Genomic DNA, 17,245 nt, shown 5'->3' on the forward strand with positions numbered 1-17,245 from the left:
GGGCAACAGGCCTTCTGCCTTGTGTCACCGATCCTGCATCACTGGCAGGCTCTTTCTCAATCTCCTCCCTAAAGCATCTCTGTAATGTGTCATGCTCTTGCCCAGACAGTCCTGGCGGTCCGCGAATCTCCTGCTAGTAAGAACTTCTTGAAAGCCTCATAAACTTTCCTCTGGGAGCAAGGCTGAAATCCATAGACTAGGGCATACAAGAGAGCCCTAAGACTGGTGCAGTGCCTCATTTCTGGTCCCTTTGCCAAAGCTGGAGCGAACAGGCCCTTTGCTTAGGCCTGTAGCCAAGCCCCCCCCACCCCGCGAGCCTTCCTTCAGTTCATTTGACTATTAATTTGCTACTCTGCTGTCTGGCATCTTATTCATTTGTGAGGCTGGCGTGCGATCCCTTTGATTTCCAGCATTATCGGACGGTTGGATCAGGCTGATAAGGAGACCTAGCAGATGGAGACATATTTTTCGGGGCAGATCTGATGGTAAATGCCATAATTATCATTTTCCAATGTTGTCGCCTAGCTTTCCAGCAACGTCAGCTAGAAACATTGCGTTCATGAGGGTCTTTCCCCCAAGGACTCATCGTGCATTTTTTAAAACAACCGAGCTCCATGCTCCATTCGCGTCACTCGGAGCCGCGTTCAGACTTGCATGTGCTTTCGTAAGCTTTAATTTTCACGTTTGGTCTGTGTACAGAATGCTTAACGTCGGGGCTCCGAACGCTGGCGTTCATAATTTGACAGCTAAAAATGCACTGGAGTGGAAATTCATTCCAGCACAAGCTCTTTCTGCAAGTTTGATTCACTTTGGTTTGGCACCTTTTTCATCGGAGACTTTGTCTGCAGTATTGACATTCTGAAGTTCTCCGCCTGGAGTGAACAATTATTGACAGTACACAAGGAAAGGAGAATTTTAAAGGTGACAAGACTAGCAATGAATATTTTAGCTGCTTTGCTGGAATAATTCAGCTTTAATGAAACGCACCGAAAACGGTGGCCTGGTGCCAAATTAGAGCAAGCGACGGAGCCTGACGTGGGGCCGGCAGTGGGGAACGCGCTGTTCCCACAGTGAATTATTTTAAAAAATCGACACATTTGAGGCAGCAACAAGCTCCGACCTTCAGGATGTCTTGGCCTACCGGCTTCCCAGCAGCGAGCGGCCCTTTGTGGCTCCACGCGCTCTGCATACATTACCTTAGGTGGGAGCAGCCTTTGCAAGGCTCGTGTCACGGGGCCAAGCGGCACTGAAATGTGCTCACGCGGATGCAGCTTTGGTGGCAGAGGGGCTGTCCGTGCCTGCGGTGCCCCCGGGTTGTGACCCGGAGGTTGAGGAAGAGGAGGTCCTGGCAGCCAGGCCGAGTGCTGGAGTGTTTGCAGCTCAGGTGAGGGACAACCTGCCTGCCCGGGAGGCCGAACGGTGCAAGGCTGCACTGCTCGGCCCCTGGGGACGCGGTTGGAGCCGGGGGCTGTATCCTGCTGGTAACACGTGGGCCCAGACACGGCCGCCTCCTCACACTAAGATGCTTTCCTGGAGGTACTGGAGGAGCAAGTGGGACGCCCATCCTGTTCTTCCTTGGGGCGAATAATGCTTCTTATCTTCAGGGGAGGGAAACCAGGTACATAAAAGTGTAGCTAGGAGGAAAGCGCTGCTTCAAGAGCCACGGCATGGCTGAAACCTGTACCCCAGCCCCAATTCTAGCCCTGCCCCCCTGCAAGTTATCACCTTCGTTATAGCTTTTCATTACTTTTACGTCCCGTTTGTGCTGCCAGAGCAAGGTCTTCACCTCTGAGCTTTAAATCGGCCTGCGCGGGAGCAGGGGGCTGTGGTCGTGTGTGTGTCACGCATGTGCACACCTGGCGGGCTAGGTCATGCCATAGAGTGGGCATTACCTTCCTCCAGGGAAGCCTTTTTGCACTCTCGGGTGCCTGCCCAGCCAAGGAGAGACCGTCCCTAATGCCAGATACCTCCTCTCCGGCAGCGGGGAGGGAAAAGGCAGCCCTTACTGCCCGGTGGGGGCTGTGACGGGGAGGAAGGCATTTCCCCGGCCCTGGGCAGAGCCCTCGTGTTGCCCCGTCCAGTGCCCTGAAGAAGGCGAGTGCATTGCCTCCAAAGGGCGACGGGGCTTTGGCAGAGTTGCGTGCAATGCTCAGGAGAGCTCCCGTGCAGGCTGAGCTGAAGAAACAGGATCCTGCTCCTCCCCATGCACCACCTCAGCGGGCCTGATCCTGCCCTGCTCGTGCCCTCAGCGCTGGGGATGCAGCCGTCTCCCCAGTGGTTACGAACCAGCGAGGAACAAGGAGCCAGCCCCTGGCACACAAAAGCCATTGTTACTTGGGGCAGGACCAGGGGACCTGGAGCCTGGTTCCCTCCTCTATTAATCGGTATTTGTGCCGGTTTTAATTAGTCTTGATTGCAGTTTACAAATGCAAATGTCTCTCCCTTGACATCCTCCTCACCTCCTGGGAATCTGAGATGAGCATTTAGTGCAACAGCATCTGTAAATTATGCCGGGCAGGAAAATCAAACAGAAGAGCTCCTTGCACAGCCAGGCTACCGGCACGGCTCTCAGTACAGCTTACAGGTCCTGGAGAGAAAGCGGGGTCCTGGAGCACCGTCCCAGCACAGAGCTGGGTTGGAGGCGCAGTGGCGGATGGGACAAGACCTAGCATACCTCTCCCCAGGTCTCTAGAGCCACAGGAGAGAGATGAATAAAGCAAGCAGGGTAGCCACCTTATCTCCTGACAAATGCAGGAGCTCAGTCCCTCTGGGTGGGCTGCCCAGGGTCTCCCACGTGGACTGCTCTGACTCCTTATTGTATCTAAACAAAGGGTTTTGAGGCGGCTGTAGTTTGCCAGGGTGGGTCTGATCCAAAGAGACGGTTTTCCTTGCGTTTCAGAGCAGCAAGGGGCAGATGTGGGCAGCCGACAGCTCTGGGAGCACGTCTGAGCAAATGCAGGGGATTGCACGTGCCTGCACCCCTGCCGCCGGGGTCTCAGGAGAGTAAATCCAGAGCCAGCCCTGGGGTTGCCCCATATGTGGTGAGCAGAGTTTACATCAGCAGTTAATTTGGCCCAACAGCCTTCGCTAGGGCACAGAAGGGAGCCCAAATATGGAACAGGCCTGCATTCATCCGACATCAGCTGACGAGCTCCCAATAACTGGAAGGGGGAGGAAAGCCTTGGAAGGAGTGGAGAAATCAATCTTGATGTTCCTTCAAGGGTCTGATGCTCTGGAAATCAGTCCCAAGGCTGCTGAAGTGCTGCCTCCTCCTCCCACTGCACACGCCTCGTCCCATGATGCCGGTCCCTCGCTCACGCCTGCGCCACGCGGGGGATATCTGGCCCGTCCACAACTGCACGTGCCACGAGGTTCACTAAGCCCCTCTTCCAGCTGGAGCCGTGTGCTCCTGGAGGAGCCGATACAGGAGCCTTTCTCCGTTGTTAGTACTACCGGGAAGTGCCTCGAGGCCCTAGTGAGACCAGGGCCCCTTGTGCACGGTGCTGCACAGACAGGGCGAAAGGTCCTGCTCCAGGGAGCTCATCCAAATAGACAGGATGGGAAGGGCAGGAGCAGGACAGACACCCGAAGAGACTGGCCCAAAGTTACCATCTAGGCAGTGCCAAAGCCAGGAGGAGACCCCAGGCGTCCCAGGACGCAGCCCCAGCCAGACCCTCTGCAGCATCCAAGTATACCCAGATCCCAGCTCTTCCCCGCTCGGCGTGTCTGACACACTTGGGAATGTCCTCCCCAGACTCCTCCTGTCACCCCCAAGCAACCCCTGGGTCCCTGAACGCCATCGTCCTCCCAGCAAGCCCCACTGCCATTCCCATAGCAGCTGCAATGCCAGTGACATCCCTGAACCCTGGCTCTGCCCACGCAGCCCTTGGCTTCTCCAAAGCTATCCCGCAGCGTGCCAGAAGGCTGCAGCTCCCATGCCTTCTTCCTGAAGCCCCAAATGCTCTCTGGCTCCAGCCTGCCTGGGCTCCTGGAAGAGACTTTCCACCTCGCATTTGTTCTGCTGTGCTATGACCACCACGTGAGGGCACGGTGCAGACGTCACGGTGCGGTCTCTTTCCTAGATTTCCGTGTAAAGCACCTTGCAGCGTAAGCCCCTGGCTGCACACCTGGGCACCCAGGTAGCCACAGCCTGTCGGCAACAAGGCAAGGGTGGGAGAAGCAAAAAGTCTCTTATTTAAAACTAATTTAGTCTGTTTGGGACATGAATATTGAAATGCCTGTGTTGGATGTGCACTGGGCTGCGTGGCTGTCTGAGCATGGCCGTCTCTTGCCATGTTGGGATTCCTTTCCCTGGGCTGGGGATGCGTGTCTGGGGGATAATTGCAAGCCTAAGTGGCCCCCTAAATGCCCGATCCCTGTGCACAGCCCAAGCTGTGCTAGCCACGCAGCTTTGTCTGAGGGGACGCACGTGCTCTCTCACCGCACCTGCACCAGACCCTGCGTCGTGGAGGGGATCCTTGGGCAGCCCGAAGGCTGTTCTGCACCGGGAGTTTCTCAGATCCTCCATCAAGGGAAGGAAGGTTGCTTACCAGGAGGTTAATACACTTGATTCACCACCTACAGGGATATCATCTTTGTTATTAGTGTTTGCCATTTTCCAGTTTAATTAAGGTCACCCAGTGGGCCTGTAAATGACATCTTAATTAATAGCCTACAATATCTGCCGGTGCCAGCCGGTCCTGCTATGGAGTCAATACCCGAGGAGGAGGAGCGAGATAATAGGGCCTGTATACACACCTGCGGTTTTAATCAGCGGAGGAAAGACTACACAGGCTGCTTCTACACAAATGAGGGCGTGCATGTGCGTGTGCACGTGTATGAGAGAGCAAATGATCAGGATGGGAGCTGGGCCATTAGGAAGCACCGCTGTGCCCAGCCCCTCCAGGAAGGTCTCAGCCCCTGCCCGGCTCTGCTGCCAGGGGCGCGGGGCAATTCTCCTGCCGTCACCGCGGGGAAAACTGGAAACCAGCAGACAAGGGAGGGTGGAAAACCAGCACCTGCAGCCAGTGGTCAGACACTGAGGGCCAGAGGGCTCTTCACCCCCCACTAGCTCCAGGCTGGTGCCTGCGGGACCAAACCGAGCGCACTGCCAGTGGGGGAACGGCAGGGCTCCTGTACGGTGTTAACCTCCACCCAGACCAGGCCCCTTGGAAGTGCAAAGCAGTGTGAGGGATTTCTTCTTCCCCTCCTTGCAAGTACGGTCACAGCAATGCCGTGCTCAGCCTTGTGCACAATGGATGAAAGAGCAAGACAGCCGCGACCCTGATCCGCTCGCTCAAATAAGACCGGAGCCAACCCGCACGGCATCAGGCTCCCCCGGCTCTGTCCCTCGCAGCGGGAGCATCCTCACCCACGTGTTTAAGTCCGACAAAGCTGGGCTATTTTTCTGTTGATAAAAGTGCTCATCCACTATTCAGTGCATGAAGGCAAGTTAGCGTCTCGGGCTTTGTGCCCCTCTCCACCCTAGTCCTTCCTCAATGGCCAGCCCTCCCCAGGCTCTGGCCTCCCGTCCGTCCAGCATACGACAGCAACTCCTCTCCACGGCAGCGAGCTTCTCCAGTAAAGAGGTGAGGTGTTTCCCGTGTCCTGTTGCCCTCAGATGACTAGCGGATCCAAGCAAGGCTTGCGCCGGAGGAAGTTGAACTGCATCATTCAAAATGAGAGCGCCAGGCTTTTCGCTCCAGAGGTAGAAATCTTTTAATTTTTTGACATTGCCACCAAATAAATCAACCAGGAAACCACCATCCGCAGACTCTTCCAACACGGGAAGTGCCGGCTTTGTCGAAGCACTAACGATGATTTACGCAAACAGCAGCCGACAATCTCAGGGGCTCCACTAGGCTCCCTGTCCTGCCCCAGAGCTGCCGGTGCCGAGTGCTGTGCAAACACCCGGCAAGAGATGTCCCTGCCCCCAAGTTCATGGTGCACAGTGCACGGACCGTGAGGGTGAGCTCCTTGCTGGTTGCTGCTCCCCAGGCAGCAGCAAATGGTGCGATGCTGTGCGAGGGGCTTGAGCTGTGCAACCTGGGGCTGGGGGGACAAGGAGACAATGGCAGAGAGGAAGAAAGAAGCATCGCCCCATTTTACAGACAGGCAAATGAGGCACAAAGACATGAAATGATTCATCCATGTTCTCATAAAGTCTGTTGGTGCCTAGAAATGCACCCAGACCTGCTGGGCTCTGCCCACGTCCTCATCTCCACAGCCATCCTTCCTTCCTCTTAAAACACACAGGAATCCTGGACAGCCACCTGTCATTGGTTGTTCCCTTTGCAGAGTCACAAGGGAACATAATTAAAATGCATGGGGAAAAATAAAGTATTTTAATAAATGTAGCATTTCTGCAGCACTCGGGGGGCAGAAGTCCCCAGTGATGGGAGGCAGCTCCATCCCGGGGCAGCGCTGTGTTGCAGGTGGGGTGTTCTGGGACTGCAAATGCCTTGTTCATTGGTTTGCTTTGCAAGCGCTGTGAGGCTGTGGGATGTGCACCAGAAGTCTGGGCAGGAGGAGCAAGAGAGAGCCTCTTGCCTCGCACGCATGCTAACAGACCGACAGCACGGTGCGCACTCGCTGGCTGAAGGACTCAGCTGGGAAGTAGGGCCATTTGCTCCGACAGAGAGGGCCGTCTCTCCCGTGATTTATGAATTGGAGCTGAGCGCTCTGCACAGGCAGTGCTGCTGGCTGCGTGGGGTGCACGGGAACTAAAGTGATGCACCGGAGAGCGGCTTTTCCCACTCGCACTTCATGCACTTCACGGCTTCTTGGGCAGGCTGTGCTCTGCAGGCAGCCAGTGCATGCAGGCAATGCATGGGCATTGGCCAGCAGCAGGATACTTACTTACAGAGGCCACCTGCACTCCTCCAGGTATTTACACAGCTTGGCACCTACTGATGCCACCTCACTGGCTTGTGACTCTTTCCCTGGTGTCTTACCTGCTGCAGGAGCCAGAGGGAGACAAAACCACCTTTACAAGACCAGCCTCATGGGAGCTTACCACAAATAGCACTCTTTATGCTAGAGCAAGACTCATCGATGGTGCAAGCTTGAGAAATACAGATTTTAAGCCCATGGGGGGTCCCAAAGCAGTGATATGTGTGTCAGCGGGGTGAATCAATCCATGGTTTTTCAAACAAATGCATGAAATGGATGCCCTAGCACCCCACCAATCCCTTCAGTGCATGGGATACAACGATCTGGCTCGCGACTCCGTGGTGTAACCAGATCCATCCGTCTCATGATTTATTACTCAGCTTCGTGACTTATAGTTCAGAGACAACCTATAATTCAGACCCATCACTTATTCATCAGTGACACAGAACTTGGGTAACTGAGGAATAACTTCAGAATTAATTGTGTTACTTATAAAGTTACTGACATGACTTATAAATTGCCGTATGGCCAATAAATCAGCGAGGCACCTGAGAAATTCATCATATGTTTTTTTCAATCAGAGACTTGATGTGCTTTATAAATCAGAGGTCTGAGCGGTCCCTGTTGGTGCATCCACCCTGCACTTGGAAAAGGCCTGTTCTGAGGCATGGTAGCTCCTGCAGGCAACTCCCCCGAAACACTCGACAGGGTTAGAGTATGCCTAAGAGGGGTTATTTAAGTGCCACTGCTTCAGCTTGCGTGGTAACTAATGGGTGGGACATGCCCCCAGACACACACACACACACGTGCATGCACATGCACTCTGCCAGCTACATGAGCATGTGTGTGCAACCAGCTTTCATATGTAAAAGATCCATGTGCGAGAGGAGCTGAGGGGGAGGAACATGTCGAGGCAAAGGTGAATGTCATGAGTCAAGATGTGAAGCAAGTCACTGAGGTGTGTGTGATGTGTATATAGGGATCCATAAAGCTCCAAGGGAATCTGCATTCAGGACTCACAGGTCTGGGCAGTGCAAACTCATGCTAAGAATACCTTTGTATTCCTCCCTGGGCTATAATCAAGTGTCCTCTCTGGTGTGTGTGCGTGCGCATGTACACATCACTCTGCTGAAGTCAGGAGAGCCGTGCTCTGTCACACCCAAGACGCAGCACGTGTGAGTTTGCATGGAGTGTGTGTGTGCAAGGTTGTCAATAGAGCAGCCTTCAAGTTTGGGCACAGACTTTAATTGGGAGCGTGTGCACCAAGGAAGCGTGCTCCCAGGCACTGGCATTGGGCTGTAAGACTTCAACAAGCCGGCTCGCGCAAGTAGGCCATCTGTTCCTGCTATAACTTCAAGGACACTGAAGTGGCGGAGCCTTGCTGATGGGCCGTGATGCTGATATGTTTCACTCTGTTCAAGGAAAGCAGCATTATATTTCAATTAGGGCTAGCGTACGACACACAAGATGAAGCCTCCTCCACCTAAACTCTTCCGTTCCACCTTGCAGACAGCCAAGAAAAGGAGCTGATGAAGGGACATTTAACAAGGCCAACTGCAGAAGCACAAGTGCGGTGTTCAAGCCATTGAATTTTTATAATGCTATTCTGGGTGCAGCCAGTGAGCTGTAGGATGCGTCGTGGGCATTTGGGAGCAATTCTAGTAGCTGCAGGATGGGGAAGTGTGTCTGGGTCAAGGCTTTGGTTCAATCAGCCTTTTTCCCCTTTCCTCCTTTGCTGCTGCAGCATTTTCATGGCTCTGAGGGCAGTGGCTGGATCTGCAGGAGCCAGCACATTATTTTTCCTAGGACACATATCAGCATGCAGGTTTCCTGACTGGCCTGCAGCTTGCAAAAGGGTGCACCTCGAACGGTGCCACAGTCCACCTTGGCACAGGTGTTAAATTAAACCCTCACACGGCTGACGCTACCATTTGTGCGACCCAGGTTGTTGCACTGCTTTCCTGCCCGTTCTGTGCCCAGGTGAAAGTGCAGCAAAAGGATGCTTTCCCTGCCTTGGCTCAGCTCAGCGAGTCCTGGCGCTCGCCCTGCAAACGGCAGGTGCAGACCCCAGAGTGCGAAGGACGTGGCATCTCCTTGAGGAGCAACGCCTGCCCCTGCTCAAGTCACGATGGGCACTGGTCCTAACGCTCCCAACAAGCTGGTTCCCTGCAGCCTGGAGCTCTCTCTTGTCCCCTTCTTTTCTGCCCTAATCGTGTCCTTGTCTTCTCCAGGCCCTAGCTACCTGCTGCCCCAGCCCTCAAGCTGCCCCCTGGTCTGTCTCCCTGCCCAGGGGGGAGGTCGGTGGGGGGAGCTCCTCTGGAGCGCCAAGCCCCGCTCCCAGAAGCAGCAGCCAGCCTGCTGTAGCAGCTGCCTGGCCTCCGCTTCCCAATTTGCATTTCCCTTTTGTATCGTTCTCTCATCTAAATCGAATCATCGTTGACTTCTCTTTCCCCGCGTCCTGTTTTCAGGCCCAAGCCGTTCACTGCTGTCAGCTCATCTGTTTGCATCTTCCAATTGCACCTCTTCCTCTGCCCTGTCACATCTCATCTTCCCTCTCAATTGTCTTCACCTCCTCCTCGCCCGCCGCCCACATAGCTTCCTGCCGTCTCTCGCAGCCTTCTCTTCCCATCTGCGGGGTTGGGGCCGGCTCCGAAGCCCTGCGGAGCCCGTGGGAGAGTTGCTGTTGAGTTCAGTGGCCGAGCACTCTCTCCGGAGCGGGAGCAATGCATGTGTGCATCAGCTGGATGTGGGTATCTCATTACTACCAGACAGGAACCATGCACAGCTTGACCGTCATGCTGCTTTGAAGCTTGCATGTTAGTGACTGGAGTTAGATTTCATAGATGGGCCTGAATAGAAACTCAGCGGAGGAGGCGCTGACAGATCAGGAGGGGACAGTTCCCTCCTCTTTGCAGACCGCTCTCAGCGTGAAGTGTCACACCTTGCAGGAGCGAGGCCTGAACCGTCTCCACAGCCATTACTGCTGGCAAACCCTGGACGTGTAACAAACACACCCTTAATGGCAATAATCGATGCAGGCAGCGATAGATAGGATTTTATTTAATGTGCATTTCCCTTCCAGCCTGACACGTCTATTTAAATTAACTAAAGCAATTCTTGTGCATTGATTCAATGCCGATTGATTCCTCAAAATACATTTTACTGAGGTTTTACAATAACATGCAAGATAGGCATCTTGTATAGGCGGTGTTCCCGCTACTCCATGTACAACATGTTCTCATCAGCAGGTTTTCATTTAGCATACACAACCAGCCCGGTTGTACTCGACATGAAACGCTTGGGAGAGTATATCAAAGGCATGTTTTAGGTACGCTTTTTATGTTTTCCGGGACTCTCTAGCCAATTGCCATCAATTACACATGGAAATGGAAGGACTAATCAAGGAGCGGGATAAGCAAAGCCAGATGTGCAAACTGGAAATAAGCAAATGAAATGAATACGCTGGCAAAGACTTGAGTAAATCAAGCGGATATTTTAAGCGCTTTCAAGCCACGGCACTAACAGGAGAGGGATCGCTGCGAGGAAATAGTTATATTAGTAGCATCTGATGGGAAAACCTCTGTGATTGCTCATCTGTCTTGTGTCTGGGATTTCCTTTCTTCTCTTACTCTTCTTCCCAGTGGGGAGAGAGCTTCACAGTAACTGGCTGCCTAACACGGAGACGTTTTGCCTGCAAAGGTATCTGGCTTCAGCTGTGTGGGATTGCCTAGTCCCTGGAGGTCTTCGTTCGAAGCTGACACGGGGCCACTTTCCACCAGGCTTCACGCACACTGGCTGTGCGACCACCGAGCACCGTGTCCAGCACTACTGCTTGCACGCTCTGCGCCTGCTTCTCGTCCCAGGGAAGCCAACGAGCTACTTCCCAGCTCCTCCCGCCGTGGCAGGTGCGAGGGCCTTGTCCCGGACACAGCCATGCCGTGTGGCCGTGTCGCCATCACGTGCACCGACTGCTAGACCAGGGCAGGAAACAAAGGGCCTGTCCCGTTAGCATTGCTGAGGTTTCCAAAATGCTCCCTGTCCTGGGTCCCGGGACCCTCGTGAAGTACGGTAGCAAACTTTGGCAGGGGTCAGCTGAGATCTTGTTTCCAAACTCTGAAACACTCCATTTCATGGTCTAACTTTTGCGGGGTTTGGGGTTTTTTTACATTTATTCATATGAACCAAGAAACAAATGAAATGAAAAGTCCTGTCCACGAGATGTTGAAATGTTTCCATTTCATCAGGGCCCAAACGGGACGCTCTGACCGTTTCAAAACCCTTTCTCTGGTGTCCTTTCTGATGGGAGAGCTCCACCAGGACCAAACCTTTCTTGCTGACGGGTTGTTTTCATCAAACCAACACGATCCCAGGCTCAGAGGAAACCTTGTCCCCAGCTCTGCTTGGAGGTCAGGCCATTTTCTGATTTTCAGAACGGGGGGCACGCACCCGCCCCTCTGAAAATCACACTTGGGTACAGCGAATGAAGCCCAGGACCCAAAACGAGAGCGGGCAAATCCTTCTGCGCGGCGGGCGATCCCTTCATGCTCTCCTTCACAGGGATTTGCAAGGGTTATGTATCTACTCTCTGTAAAACGCACTGACAACCTCAGATGAAAGGCACCGCAGAAGCGTGAAGCCTTCTCCCACCGGCATCTGAATGCACGTCCCAGGAGCGCTGAGCAGGGATGTTTGCTGGATAAGGGTCTCTGTTCCAGCCGGGCAGTCTGGAGCGAGAGTAAATTATTAAATAATCTGTCTTGTGCTAAGGAAACACTCTCTCAACTAGAACTTTGTTTACATGCCTCGTGACTGACTGCGCTGTCAGTAAACCGCTGCCGTTCCCCGTTGTGTTCGCTCAACCACGGAGAACTTCTCTCTCGGCGTCGCTGGAGAATATTCCATTATCGCAGCCGGAGCGTAGATTACCCGGCCCGGGGGCTGAGCTCACCTCCGCGTGCGGGGCCCCAGTCAGCGCGCGGGGAGGTCACCCGTGTGAGTCAGCCGTGCACGGGAGTGCAGCTAAAATGGGGCTGGCAATTGTGCTGTGAGAAACGTCGCTGCCTTCCTTCTCCGGCGCTCCAGGTGTGTGCACGGCCCTCGTCTCCTGGGTGTCCGAGTGACTGGGTCGCCAACGGATGCGAGCCGCAGCCCTCTCCTGCGATGGAGGGCGACGGCTCCGTTCTGCAGAGCGGGGCTGAGGTCCGTGGCAGAGCTCCACGGCGCTCCCGAGCCATCCCGTCTTGGTGCACCTGGCAGGGGCCGCTGCACAGCACCCGGGATTCGCTCGCTAGGCTTTGCTCTCCCCCAAAAGACTTCAGGGCCCTATGCCTGTAAGGAGCTGGCCAGAGCCATGTGGCTAGCGCAGGCAGGATGCTCGGAGTCACCCGGGGGAGCTGGGTGCAGAGATCCCTTGGGGTGCAACAACTGGAGTCGATGCCCTGGCTGCCTGGTGTGAACGGCCTCTGCGCCGAGCCCCGTGGAGCTGCCTGCCGCCCTGACTCGGACGAGCGGGGCCCAAAGCAGCAGAGAAGCAAGGGCCAGGGCCAGGGCTGCCGCACGCTGTACGTGCAAGGGTTATCTTCCAGCACGTGCCTGTGGCCTGAAAGGCCTGACCCTGGTTTTCGGGGAGCGGACGGCACAGCGCTGCCTTGCTTGGGCAACCCTCTGCCTGGCTTCACTCTGGTCCCTAGGAAGGATCTGATCATAACCCTTAAAAAATCGGAAACCCTGACATGATAGTGATATGCAGGTGGTTTCTATGGGAACAGGTTGAGCTGGTTGATTAGAAAATGAAGTGGAGGAGAGGGAGGGAAAGCGCTGAATGGTGCTGCTGATGTAGAGATTAATTGGTGTGACTCAGGCTGGGTTTCTGTATAATTTGCAGTCATCCCTAAAGCCGCCTCTGTGCCGGAGATGGGCTGTAATGAGCAGGAGATATTCACGGGAGAACAGGCCAATCACTTGTTGCAGCCGCTGTGGCTCCTACTCAAAACCCCTGAGTAGATGATTTGCTCTGTCAGCTGGTTTTCCACATGGCCTAGCAAGCACTCCGCTCCCTGAGATCGCGGGCCTGGCAGGCGCTCGCTGCACCCCCCAGGCCCGGGGCTGCGTGCTCCGGCTGGGGCTCGGCGCTCCCTTCTGCGGGTGACCCCCACCCATGCACCCCTGGACGGGCCGTGCTGCACGGCGAGCTGCCGCACTGACCTCCTGCTCCCTGGACAGCGATGGGCGCTCAGGCAGCAGCTCCTAATCGGTGATCGCGGCGGGAAGGCTCTCCAGGAGAGACCCGCTGACCTTTCATGGGCTCTTGCATTTGGGGTGGAATAAGCCTGCATTGCCAAAGCACCGTAAGACTGATGTTGTTATATAAAGAGCTGAGACCCAACAACCACCTCAACACCAGCAGGCAGACAATTAGCTCCCCCCGCCCTGGAGCCGTGCAGGTGATGGGGAGCGTTTCCTGGCTCCGGCTGACGCAGGAGGTATCGCGGCAGCTGTCCTTTGTAGGGGACAGGGGACCAGGTTTCCAAGAGGGGCCTGGAAATAGGGCATTTTCTGGGAGCTGAGCAGCGTCCTGGCAGGCTGCTGCAGCACAGGGCACGTTCTCCGGCTCGCGTGCTCTGCACTGCAGCTCTTCAGCAGTTTAAAACATATGATGAAAACTCAAACGCCAAGATTGCTCCCAAGGCCTTGATTTATTTTATGGGCTATAAGAAAAGCCAGATTCTCGCTGCCTTCCCTCCAGCGCTCCCAGGCGCCCCGTCGCATAGGGGATGGGGGAAACGTGACCACGGGCGCACGTGGTGTGGAAATCCAATTTGGAAGCGTTTAAGCAGCTAGAAATGACTCTGTGATGTGCAGGGTCAGGGATCGGGCAGCACAAACATTTTAAATATCGCAGTGAAATCTCTGAGCCTGCCCGGGAGAGGGCGGGATAAGGGGCTCTTTGGATGGGTTACAAGCCGCAGGTTGACGTGATTGGAGTCGACACCTGTCTGTCTAAACATATCACTTCGGGGAAAGCAGAGCTGTCATCAGACTCTGGGAACGCTCCTTCTCTAACCTCTCCATGGAAAGGCTGCAATTAGCAGCCCGTCTTTATTTAGGTAAATGTCACTTTTTGGGAGGCAGTGGGCTGGCGAGCCATCTGTTGGGATGGCACATGTGACGGGGGGAGATTATATAACTTACCTACTTAACGTGGCCATTGAGATGCCTGCCGCGTTCCCTGATGGAAAGGTCAGCTTCTGCACCTGCTGGCTATCCAAAGTTTGGCCTTCTTCCATAGTTTAGCAGACATTTCACAGGCCACTTGCGCTCTGTTCCCCCTGGCATTTCCATGCCAGTGGGCTGATGGAAAAGACACTCCTGCAACCCGGGCATGTACGGTCATGGAAATACCACCCCAACCCCCTGGCAAGACAGGAGAAGCGCGAAGCTGGTTACCTGCCCTCCATCGCCAGCGTTGTCAGGGCCTCAAGGCTTTGCCTTATGGACTTGAGCCAGCTTTACTCAACCTCAGCTCCCCGTGGGCTAGAGCCGCTCATTTTTCTGGTGCTGACAAACCATGCACTGCACAACCCGCCCGAAAGGAGGGAGCACATTTTTTAGCAAAATGGCATCTCCTTTACACTAGCAAACACCTCCAAGGTGCTGGCTATGAGACAGGGGAATCAGGTTCGCAGGACACTAGCCCAAGGGCCACATGCCAAAGACCTGTGCCAAAGAGGCATGTGCTTAAAGTTAGGCAAATACTTAAGAGGTGCTTGGTCTGGTAATCGCCTGCCTCTGTGCTCCTCAGGCCCCTTCAGCCACTGGACCCACGCCCTTCCCCTCTTGCTGTGCGTTTGGCTGTCCTTCCTTCGACACCTGTGCTATTTCCCTAGCGTGTCATTAATAAATTGCCCCATGCCCTGGGTTTCCTTGGGCATTGACAGCATGTACGTGGATCCAGAAGGGCCAGCCTGGAGCTGCCGTGCCCTTTCGACAGTGCTGGGCCTGAGCTGTTGGCGTGGGCAGGCCCTCTCGTGAGCAGGCGCCGAGTCGCTGCCGGCACCCCCTCTCCGCAGGTGCCTGCTGCAGGCGGCACGAGCGCAGCTGCACAAACCACCTACCTGCTACGCACCTTCTCCCCCCGCTTCCTTGCTATGTTCTCATTAGCCGCTACTTCACATCCTAAACTCCTGGGATTATCCTGTCGGGAAGCAAGTCCTTGTTATCATCCCAGGGCTTTCACAGAGAGGTCTGCTCTCTCGACTGTGAAATCACAGACTCGATTAATTCCCCAGCCCTTCCCCTAGTTAAAGTGCGAGATCATAAACCTGGTCGTCTAATGCTGATTGCTTTTTCCAGCGCTGCTTGACACCATACTCCATGCCGTAGCGTGCAGGGACCACACGCTGGCACAGCTTCTGCCTGAGACGGGGAGTTTAGGAAGCAGACGTGCATCACAGGGACAGAAATCCAGCGTGGTTTGCTCTCTCTTGGCACCAAAACTACCAAAATAAGCAGCTGCTTCAATAAGGTGCCGCCAGCTTTGTATTTCAGCATTCCTCTCGCTCCTTTTCTGTCTCGCCGTTGGGGGCAGACTGAACCCCTGGGCCCCGGCTTGCCAAAGGGAGGTGGTTTGGGATACAGCCGGACACAGGATGCCTGACTTCCCCATTGCAAGCTCAGCCCCTTTCAGATGTTTCCGGGGCGGGGCAAGATGTATAGCTGCCATTTGAAAAGGCCGGCACATCCCTCTGGATGCCCTCACACTCACTCATGGGTGCTTTCTTCGGACTGGCGCAGGCATCTCGTTTGCTTGGGATGAGCAAGTGCTCCCAGCTGGGCCCTGGCAGCTCTTGCCCCCCAGCCTGCTAGTCCTGGCTGGGCGGCTCTGCCTTCGAGCAGCATTTCAGCTACGTGGCCACGTGGCTCCACTGCCCCTGCCCAGCCCGCAGGAGTCGGGCATTGCAACTCTGGCATCCAGTACGACAGCCTGAATCCCCCTGCAAGCTCGGGGCCTGGTTGCAGGAGGGCTGGGCCCTGCCAGCTCCAAGGCAAGCCTGTGGGGTGCTCGCTCAGCCCCTCTGCAGCACCGGCTCTCAATCACGGACGCATCGAAAACAAGGTGGGAAGGGACCTCAGAGGATCACACCTCCTGCTGCAAGCAGGACCAGCCCCAGCTACATCATCCCAGCCAAGGCTTTGTCTAGTCGGGTCTGAAACACCTCCAAGGATGGAGAGTCCCCCACCTCCCTGGGTAACCTGTTCCAGGGCTTCACCAATCTCCTAGTGAGAGAGTTTTTCCTAATATCTAACCTAAACCTCCCTTGCTGCAGCTTGATCGTCTGCCCCCACTGAGACCAGCCCAGCTCCATCCTCTTTGCAATCCCCTGCAGGGAGGTGAAGTTGCTATTCAACCCCGTCTCAGTCGTCCCTTCTCTAGACTAACTAATCCCGGTTCCCTCGGCCTCTCCTGAAATGCTTTGGGCTAGGTGCGTGCTTGGTGTAACATCCAGGGCTGTTCTGCGTGTGCCAGGGATGAACTTGGCCTTTCACTCTTCTCCACCCAGGTGTATTTCTATTAGAATTAATGAGCTTGAGAAGGTTTGTACGCTGCCTTAATCTACTGGCGGCTCCTCGGGAGAGCTGGATTCACAAAGAGAGCTGGTGCCAGCTCTGAACCTGGCTGTGGGAAGCCGGCGGCAGCCCGGAGCCGAACCTGCTCGCTCATGTTCTTTGTGAAAGACAGACGTTGGCATCGGCGCAGGCGGCAAATGACCCTCTCCTGGCGATTTGCACGGGGGTGTTCTCGGCTGGTCACGCTCGGCTGCTATCGACTGAAACGTCGGAGGAATTTAGCACACTGCACCGGCTAACGGCAGTGTAATTGGCCTATAAATAACCTGCCAAACCAACAAAGCCAGTCAGACACCCCGTTGTCCTGCCCTGTCAGGTAGATGCATAAGGAAAATTCATAAAATTCCGGGGGTGTGAATGCTTCTAAATAGCAAGTGCCAGAATTTATAGATACATAAAAGATGTACAGAAGTGCTGGCGTGCATGCCCATCTCTGCCAGCATATCGCTATAGGTGCATCTCAGTGTGTACGTTCATCTAAATGCAGGGGTTAGCGAATGTGCTCCCATCCCGTAGCCCTATAAAGGACCTGGTTTCGACCTGGAAAGGGGGGTGTTGGGACATAGCCCTCGTGCTCTGCCCAGGACTGCGTTGCAGCCCCCCGAAGAGTGGCAATGCCAGACAGGGGCCGACGGGCCGGTTCTGTGAATGCCGCCCTCCAGCCAGGCCCAAACACATGGATCGTGAACTTAGAGACTCCAGCCACCCCCTGTGAGACAGGCCTGGA

This window comes from Alligator mississippiensis, chromosome 14 (assembly GCF_030867095.1).
Source record: "Alligator mississippiensis isolate rAllMis1 chromosome 14, rAllMis1, whole genome shotgun sequence".
Taxonomy (NCBI): domain Eukaryota; kingdom Metazoa; phylum Chordata; order Crocodylia; family Alligatoridae; genus Alligator; species Alligator mississippiensis.